This window comes from Micromys minutus (assembly GCF_963924665.1).
Source record: "Micromys minutus genome assembly, chromosome: 1".
Classification (NCBI taxonomy): domain Eukaryota; kingdom Metazoa; phylum Chordata; class Mammalia; order Rodentia; family Muridae; genus Micromys; species Micromys minutus.
The window spans coordinates 13,908,983-13,919,016 of NC_137969.1; the positions used below are offsets into that span (position 1 = coordinate 13,908,983).

At 37.1% G+C, this 10,034-nt stretch overlaps 1 pseudogene across 1 annotated transcript; it reads left to right on the forward strand.

Annotated features, from left to right (window-relative positions):
- The first annotated feature begins 220 nt into the window (after positions 1 to 220).
- Positions 221 to 5,375, forward strand: LOC308438819 (ataxin-10-like; annotated as a pseudogene). Its single transcript has 2 exons — positions 221 to 314; positions 4,312 to 5,375. The product of its transcript is annotated as an ataxin-10-like (transcript).
- The last annotated feature ends 4,659 nt before the right edge of the window (positions 5,376 to 10,034 follow it).

Genomic DNA, 10,034 nt, shown 5'->3' on the forward strand with positions numbered 1-10,034 from the left:
AGCCCTGAAGTGATGCATCATTGCTGAAATTTGCTTTTGAATACTTTTCTGTCTCCAGTTTATAGAATAGATGTCATGTTGATCACCACAGAAGGCAGCTAAGAGACAGTTAATTTAATCCAGACGAGATTCTTATATGAGGGAGTTCACTGAGAAAGAAGATGGCATATAAACTAAACATGGACAGTGACAAAATCCTAGGGCCGAAAACAATGTTGTCATGGGGAATAACCAAGGAGGCCCGAACACTGGTACCCAGATGGAAAGATGTGATAACCTGTGTGGAGAAGCCCTCACCTGCAAAGGAAATGGAGGTAAGACAATTTTAAATTTTATTAATTTGGTGATAGTTTTGGAAATTCCTTTAGAGCTAATAGTTACATGTAGATTTACTAATATCCTTTGCTTAATATTTTTTCTAAGTAATCAAAAATTATTTTTATAAAAAATTACTGTTTTACTTGAAAGCTTTTGTTATCTAACAATCCCCAAAAGACACACAACCTAGTTGGAAGAGCCAATGTTTCCTTTAGGGACTCAAATAGTAGTTCGCACAAAGGGTTCCCTTGAGACAATTGGGATTCTAGTGGCACAATTTAGCTAGTCATCCAGGTTATGGGGTATGTTTAAAAAGTGTTCAATGTGCTACTGGATGTTAGGCAAGAATATCCTTTCTTTCTTTCTTTCTTTCTTTCTTTCTTTCTTTCTTTCTTTCTTTCTTTCTTTCTTTCCTTTTCCTTTTATTCTTCCTTTCTTTCCTTCGTTCTTTCTTTCTTTTGAGTAGTTTTTTTTACAAGTCTAGACTCTTAAATCTCTTTAGCTTTCTAGAGTAAGTTTTAGTTCATGTACGTATCCTGCATATCATTCATTTCATCAAGAAAATTTCCTCCCTAATGTTCATTATGCTAATTAATACTCTTTCTGGTTCTTTTTAGAAAGAACAAACTTGTTGAGTCACTTGAGGCAGAGAGTTCTAAAACATGACCTTTTAAATAAATGCCAACAATCCATCTGTACAGTGTTTTCCAGATTAGGGCAACTGGCTGTCCCTTGGGTGTGGATAAAAACCAACACTCACACACATGGATCCCACTGGCAATGTTGAAGTGATTTGAGTAAATTGCAGACAACTTAACAGAAGAAGTGATGTGTTCAGTTTGGGGACAGATTTAATTGGAGATGTTAAGTGGAGCTGGCTCAGCAAGTGCTCAGATACAGAAATCTCATCCTTGGGAAAAGATGTGTGTACATGTTCAATTTTGAAATTAATTACTAGTGTATGAAGTGTTCTACTGTTCTAGTTCATGAGAAAGTGTGATGTACATGTATTAATTCGTAATTGTTTGTTGGGCATGAGTGTGTGTTTTGGAAGTCATTATCACAGACAATGCATTTGAGAAGTCACTTTTTAGAAGAGCTATATGAATGTCAGCGCGATTTAAAGTAAAACAGTTTCAGAAAGTAAATCTACATTAACTTCTCCTACGACCACTAATGACTCAGAATTTAACTCTTTCAGAAATGGAGACCAGTGTTAATAGTGATGGAAAGGTTATAAAACACAGGTGGATCTGAATATATCCTGGAGTACTTTGTAGAAAAGATGCCTAAAGAACTGGTTAGGCTGTCCCACAAAAAAACATATTTGAAGAGCCTTAGATTCAATCTACGATATGCCATAAGCATACCTGTTGGGATTCTAACACACAGATTACAGTTCTGATGGGAGAATTTCACTTGCTGGAGGAATGAACACATGGGTATTACCCTTCAGTGTTACATAGTAGGACTTGTTTGAGAAGCAAAATTTTTTTTCATATTTTGAAACTTTTTTCACAAATTAATTGAAGTATTATTACTATATATAAGCAATGGGACTGTGGAGACAATGTCGAGTTCTCGAAAGGGAAAGAGAAGTAAAAACTTTCCTTTAAAAATGGTGAAACGCCTAAAACAATTGTATTCACCCACACTTTCCTTTCCATGTGTACATATTTATTGTGCTTTTTAAATTTTTGAATGGAAGAACGTAGCCTGTTTCAAGTTCTCAAAAAAAAATTTCCAATGCCTTTCAAATGTTACAAAATTTCCAAAAACTTTTTTTTGCCAATCACCATTTCTTAATTTTATAACTTAAGTGGATGTCAAGGGAAATTTAATCCTTATGTTTCTGGCTCTTTTATATTTGGCCTGTCCAAGTGTTTCATAACAGCCATTTGATGTTGAAAAAGTTTTACAGTCTTTTTGTTTCAAGTGTGTTCAAGATAGTTTATTCAGAGCAAAGAAGTATGTATAAGAATCATGAAGGAAGGAAACTCAGAGTCTTATACTGTTCAAAAAAAATTGGAGACTAGTAAACATCATCCACATCTATTTAGCATTTGAAAGTGTATTCGGGTCAACATGTAAACATGCCAATGGAATCTTAAGCCACTTTTCTATATTTACAAAATGATAGTATTTTTTTTTTCCTATTCTGAGAACATTACAAAAATTAGGACAAACAACCACTTGAGTAAACATCAAACTGGACCTTAAATGGTCATATAATTGTCTGATATTATAAGTAAAGATGTTTGTATTGATATCTAAGATTGTCTATTCTCCATAACTAGGAACTTCCTAAGAGGTCTTCAAATCAAATTGAGGTGAAATATACATAGTAAGCAAGGAGACTATGAGAGCGTGATACTTTGTTTCTCAAAACAAACAGACAACTCTATGGAATAAGAAACGACCTGTCTACAGGTTGCTGGGTGCTCAGAAAAATCTGCAGGAGGGCTCTTACTCCTGAACCTAGGGGTGAGTCTACACTCCCTCTCCACTGTCTAACCTGGGAGAGACTGCCCAGAACTCTCAAGGCACAGCTAGCTTTGTTGCCTGGGAACAGATACTTCAGACCCAAAGACAGAGCTGGCCTAGTTGCATCATGAGTGGGCACTGCCATTGAAACTACCCAGAGAGCCCAAATGCCATTCCAGGTTACTATATCCAGAAAAACTCACAATTTCCACAGATGGAGAAACCAAGATATTCCAGGACAAAAGCAAATTTACATAATATTTGTCCACAAATCCATCCCTACAAAGGATAATAGATGGAAAACTCCTCCAAATAGAGGGAAACTCCACCCTAGGAAAAGCAAGAAATTAATCTTTTTGCAACAAACCCCATAGAAGAAAAGCACACAAACATAATTCTTCTTAAAACAAAAATAGCAGGAAACAACAATCACGATTCCTTAGTATCTCTTAACTTCAATGGACTCGATTCCCTAATAAAAAGACATAGACTATCAGATTGGATACGTAAACAGGATCCAGCATTTTTTTGCATTCAGGAAACTCATCTCAGTAACAAAGACAGGCACTATTTCAGAGTAAAAGGTGTGTGTGGGGGGGAACTTTCTAAGCAAATGGTTCCAGGAAACAAGCTGTAGTAGCCATCCTAATATTGAATAAAATAGATTTTCAACCAAAAGTCATCAAAAAAATGAGGAAGGATACTTTTTACTCATTAAAGGAAAACTCTATCAAGATGAACTCTCAATCCTGTACATCTATGCTTCAAATACAAGGGCACCCACATTCATAAAAGGAACTCTACTAAAGCTCAGAGCATATATTGCACCACACACCATAATAGTGGGAGACTTCACCACCCCACTTTCATCAGTGGACAGATCATGGATGCAGAAACTGAACAGAGACAGTGAAACAAACAAAAGTTATGAACAAAATGGATTTAACAGACGTCTATAGAATATTTCATCCTAAAACAAAAGTATATAACTTCTTCTCAGCACCTCATGGCATCTTCTCCAAAATTGACCATATAGTCAGTCACAAAACAGGCCTCAATATATATAGGAAGATTGAAATATTCCCATGCATCCTATCAGATCACCATGGACTAAGGCCTATCTTTAATAACAACAAAGACAACAAAAAGCCCATATACATGTGAAAGCTAAACAATGCTCTACTCAAGGATAGCTTGGTCAAGGAAGAGATAAATAAATCAAAGACTTTTTATAATTTAATGAAAGTGAAGGCACAACATACCCAAACTTACAGGATAAATGAAAGTGGTGCTTAGAGGAAAGCCCATAGCTTTGAGCTCCAAAAAGAAACTAGAGAGAGCATGCATTAACAGCTTGACAGCTCACCTGAAAGCTCTAGAACAAAAGAAACAGATATACCCAAGAGGAGTAGATAGCAGAAAATTATCAAACTCTGAGTTCAAATCAACCAAATAGTAAGAAAAAGAACTATACAAAGAATGAACAAAACCAAGATCTGGTTCTTTGAGAAAATCAACAAGACCGTGAGCTACAGGTGGAACGAGACTCTTTGTTGATAGCTTTCCACTGTGGCCTGCAGATTTTAGTCAACGTTGTCTCATGGAATGAAGATTCCTGGTCCACTGTTAGGTTCTATGCCTTCCCAGAATTCTTCATGTCTTGCTTAAAAAAAAAAAAAAGATTGTTGCTTATTGTTCCATGATTCTGTTCACATCGCTTAATTCTGAAAGGATGAAAGACCTGGAAGAGAGCCTTAATATTGTAATTAACATCATACAAGCTCATCAAAAGCACCTGGAGTCAGAGTGGCCTTCTTGATTATTTCAGACCACTTTCTGAAAAGCCCAGAATTGGTGGCAAATTCAGCAATTAGGAAAGGGTCACACTGTTAAGACATTATAGTAGCCAAGGAGCAGCTGACAAAGAATGCCATCTCTATATTTTTGTGCCACGCTGAGTTGATTGCAAACTCATTTGTGGTCAGTGTAGGAATGTGCTGAAGTTGACCTCAGAACCTCTCACCGAGGAAAAGGAAGCACTGGTTACAATTCGGCTCCTGGGTATCTTGTGTGAAATGACATCCAACACTGAGCTTCTTGGCTACCTCCAGGGTTTCCCTGGCCTGATGGAACATGTGATAGTGACTGATGTTTTATGAGTGATTCATTCAGTTGGAAAAGATAGCAGGAACATCCTCAGTCCTTCCGACACCTTGAAAGCAAAGGGTGATATTGAGCACATGGCTGAAGGATTTAAGTCTCATCTCATTTGTCTGATGGGAAATCTGTGCTACAAGAATAAAGATAATCAAGACAAAGTGAATGGGGTGGATGGCATTCCTCTGATCCTGGACAGCAGCAACATTGATAACAACAACCCCTTTACAGAGAAGTGGGTGGTATACTGTGTGTGGAATCTCACTGAAGACAGCAGCCAAAACCAAGACTTCATTGCCAAGATGGAGGAGCAGGGGTTGGCAGACTCGTCCCTACTGAAGGAAATGAGCTTTGAAGTTGAAAAGAGTGGGGATAAACTAATTCTGAAGTCCAGTAATGACATCCCCCCACCTTGAATGGTCTCTCCGGATGAACACATTCAGATTCCATCTCAGGAACTTCTCATCTCTGCAGTGTATGAAATCACAAGTATCGGAAATGTAGGACAGAGAAGCAGGAGCCTCCCAGTCCTTTAGAGTTAATGTGTGTAAGCAACAAGTGAACATTTTATTTCTTTGCAGTAAGTGTTCCTATGTGTCTCACCTTTGTCCCTCTGGGTAGAACTCACTTTCTTTCCAGTTTATATATTGTGCTTACTGTTGTAGTGAGCAATAAACGGTTTTTTTTGTTTTGTTTTGTTTTGTTTTTTTTTTTTTTTTTTTTTTTGTTTTTTTTTTTTTTTTTGTGGTCACAGCCCTTACTCTGCAAAAAAAAAAAAAAAAAAAAAAAAAAAAAAAAAAAAAGGAATGAATAATTTAACAAGAGAAACAATTCTATTTTAGGTGAAGAAAATACTGGGCTCAGAGTAAAATAAACCTGATTTTTTTTGTTTTATCATTTACTATGTTTGGTTCTTTGTTTTGTTTTGTTTCCTATTTATTTTTACAAGTCAATAAAACATACAGTATTACACTGATAGGATGGTTCAGAAAAAAAAACATAACTATAATGAAAATAGTGGTGGGGCATATACTTATTTTTAATTTTATTAGAGAATTCTAATTAACTACGTTAAAACCCCACCTGTATTGAATTTCTCAAATATATTTTCAAAAGCTCTTATCATGTGTGTTTGTGTGTATGTTTGGCCATTAATATGATCAATGTGGTAAGAAGTTTTTCTGAGTATTTAATTATCCTTACATTTGTAGGATTAACCATGCTTGATTTATTTATCCTCCTGGATTTAATCTATCAGAAAGACATTTTATTTTAAATCTATATGTAAGGAAAGTTAATCTTGATGCACAAGCCCAATTGTGAATGAAATTCCACCATTTTTTCTTCAAATCAATTCAATTCCATCTTTATGCTACCTTCTAGGTTGGCAGGAAATCCAATGCCAATTATTCTTGAGTCTCTTTCTTATTCCTAAGGATACTATAAACCTTTTAGAGTCTTAGAAAATTCTACTCCATTGGCTATAACCTCTTACCTGTAGTACCTGTAGTTTTCACAGGAGCCCAGTTACCACTGCTCAGTCCTAGCTGTCCATGCTGCCATTTTTCCTGAGAGTTACAGTGTTTCCTAAACCAGGCCTCAGCAAAGTGTCCAGGTCCCTGGTGTTTTAGAAGGTTGTACTCTCTCCTGTGTCATTAGTATGGAGGAAATTCCACATTTTACCTTTTAGGTGAGAGCTGACCCTCACTACCAAAACCACTTCCTTTAATCTATTCAGTGCCATTTGCAAAAGGGAGAGGTGATTGGGCTCAACAGATTCCCATGGCAATGAATTAACAGACTTTAATAGTTTATGGCTGAGAGTGTGGGAGAATGTACTGAGAACTGCAAACTAACCTAATAACATGAAGTCTGACAGTTTCCATTTCAGCCATGTTTTATAAGTGTTTAAATAACACAATACTCTTAGCAAAGGGTTCTTGCGAAGCCGTAAGATCTTCATGTCCTTTGTGAAAATTGACCCTCTATGAGTAATTCCATGTTTTCTTTTAAAATTTGCTTTTATTTATTTTTTACTGATTTTATTGGGTATAAATTTACATTTCAAATGTTATCCCTTTTCCCAGATTTGCCTCCATATCCTGTATCTCATAACCTGAGGGTCTATTAGGGCATACAAGTCCAAATGGATAAAGGACTTACACATAAAACTAGATACACTCACACTAATAGAAGAGAAAGCAGGGAAGAGCCTTGAACACACTGGCCCTGGGAAAATCTCCTGAGCAGAACACCAATGGCTTATGCTCTAAGGTCAAGAATTTACAAATGGGACCTTATGAAATTGTTAAGCTTCTGTAAGGCCAAGCAAGGTCATTAGGATAAAACAGTAACCAACAGTTTGGGAAAATATCTTAGCCAATCCTATATCTAATAGAGGACTAATATTCAATATATTCAAAGAACTCAAGGTGTTGGACTATAGAGAATCAAATAATTCTTTTAAAAATGGGGTACAGAGCTAAACAAAAAATTCTCAACAGAGGAATACTGAATGGCTGAGAAGCTCCTAAAGAAATGTTCAACATCCTTAGTCATTAGGGAAATGCAAATCAAAACAACCCTAAGATTCCACCTCACACCAGTAAGAATGCCTAAAATCAAAAACTCAGATGAGCGCAGATGCTGCAAGGGTGTGGAGAAAGAGAAAATCTTCTCCATTTGTTGGTGGGATTGCAAGGTGGTACAACCACTCAGTGTGATGGTTCCTCAGAAAATTGGAGATAGTTCTACCTGTGGACCCAACTATACCACCCCTGGGCATATACCCAAAAGATGCTCCAACATGCTTAACTATGTTCATAGCAGCCTTATTCATAATAATCAGAAACTGGAAAGAACCCAGATGTCCTCAACAGAGGACTAGATATAGAAAATGTGGCACATTTACACAATGGAGTACTACTCAGCTTTTAAAAACAATAACTTTATATAATTCTTAGGCAATTGGATGGAACTAGAGAATATCATCCTGAGTAAGGTAACCCAGTCACAAAATAACACACATGGTATCTATTCACTGATAAGTGGATACTAGCCCTAAAGCTCAGAATACCCAAGAAATAATTCACAGACCTTGTGAAGCTCAAAAAGAAAGGAAAACCAAAATGTTGATGCCTCAGTCCTTCTTAGGAGGGAGAACAAAATACTCACAGTAGGAAAATTCAGGGACAAATAGTGGAGCAGGGACTGAAGAAAAGATCATCCAGAGACTGCCTCACCTCGGGATCTATCCCAGCCATACTGATACAGAGGAGGATTCTTGCAGTTAACTATCAGATTGAATAAGAGGACCCCAAAGGAGGAGTTAAAGAAAGGACTGAAAAAGCTGAAAGAACATGGGAAGAACAACAGTAAGAACCAACCAACTCTCCCCTGCCTGTCAGAGTTCCCAGGGTCTAAACCACCAATCAATGAGCACACATGGAGAGACCCATGGCTCTAGTTGCAAATGTAGCAGAGGATGGCATTGTCTGGCATCATTGGGAGCAGAGGTCTTAGGTCTAGTGAAGGCTTGTTTTCCAGTGTAGGAGAATGCCAAGGTCCTGAGGTGGAAGTGGTTGGTTGGGAGAGGGAGCATTTTTATGGAAGCAAGGAGAGGGGAAGGGGAATGTACAAAGGAGGAAATCACAAATTTAATACACAGAATATCTAATAAAAATGACAAAAAGGCTAAGGTCACATGTTCTCAGTTCAATGTGGAATGTATTAAAAAAAGAAAAAGATAAAAGAAGTGTCTGTATGTTCATAATCTTATTGTAGGGATCATAATAGATTGAACATAGAATCAGCTTTGAGGTCCATCAACAGATGAATGGGTAAAGCAAATGTGGTATTTATAGAAAAAGTAATTTTCTTCAGCCACTAAAAGAAATAAAATTATCATTCAATTTGTTAGTAATAAGGTATGCATTAGAATTTCATACCCCATTGTTCTTCCTCTTTCAGTAAATCAGAGGCATACGGATGAATATTGCTTCCGATGAAGAAAGGTGTTTCTAGAGAAACTATGAGCCACTATCTTGTAGAATGGTAATTTAGCAACTTAGTGTACTTGAATTTAAGCATACCATACATTTGTCTTTTATTATAACGTGTGTAACTTTATTCCTTTTGAGAATTTATTTGCTGATGATCTTACAAAGAAGGATCAAGCTTGTATATATAAGAACTACAAATAGCCTACAGTTATAACCAGGGAATTAAGGAAGTCTTGGGTTGCATGTAGTTTTAAATGTGTATCATGGATTTTCCCGGGAGCTGCTGCCCCAACAGCCCACTACTGAGTCCCTTGAGTCGGAGGATGAAGGGCACACACTCAGTTTGTCACGTTACGGCTTTCCTTTCCTGGCACAATTGCTGGGCACAGATACCTCCCTCCTAGAAATGTGTGTCACTACCAAACCACCATCTCTACCTTTTCTTCTGCCCCAAAGTTAATGGCCTGTTCCAACCAGCCCCTGCCAAACATCTCTGGAAAAGTGCCAGTGAGCTGTGGCCCGGGATACACCAAGATCACATGATTGCTGCGTGTTTCTTGTTCCTAAGCACGACAGAAAAGTCCTTCCCTCTTTCCTCCCATCTGCCTTTTCTTCTGGGGACCCGGAATTCCCATCTGTAACTTCTGCCCAGCAATTGGCTCCTGGCTTTTTTTCCCCTCCTTTTTGGCAAAATCAAGAAACAATTACAGAAACAGACTTTAGTAACTGCATATGTCTTACAGACTTGAAACCCTGATGCACTAATTGAACCTGCCTCTCCCTCTGCTGTTTGGTAGCAATAAACACATTCTCTTTCACCCAAACTATATTGTTATGTATTTAGACAGTACATACATTTCTCTTTATGTAAGATCCACCTAAAAGTGCAGGCTTACTTTTCTACTATTTATGTTAGATGTCCTTAGAATAGTATCAAAAGTGAAAGAATGTGGTCAGCAGTGTACTTTTCAATATTTGTTTTTGTTTGCCTTTACTGACTTATTTCGCTCAATGATCTAAAAAAAAAAAAAAGTTTGAATAAATCAAAGAGGCACTTCAGTAAAATTGTATCTT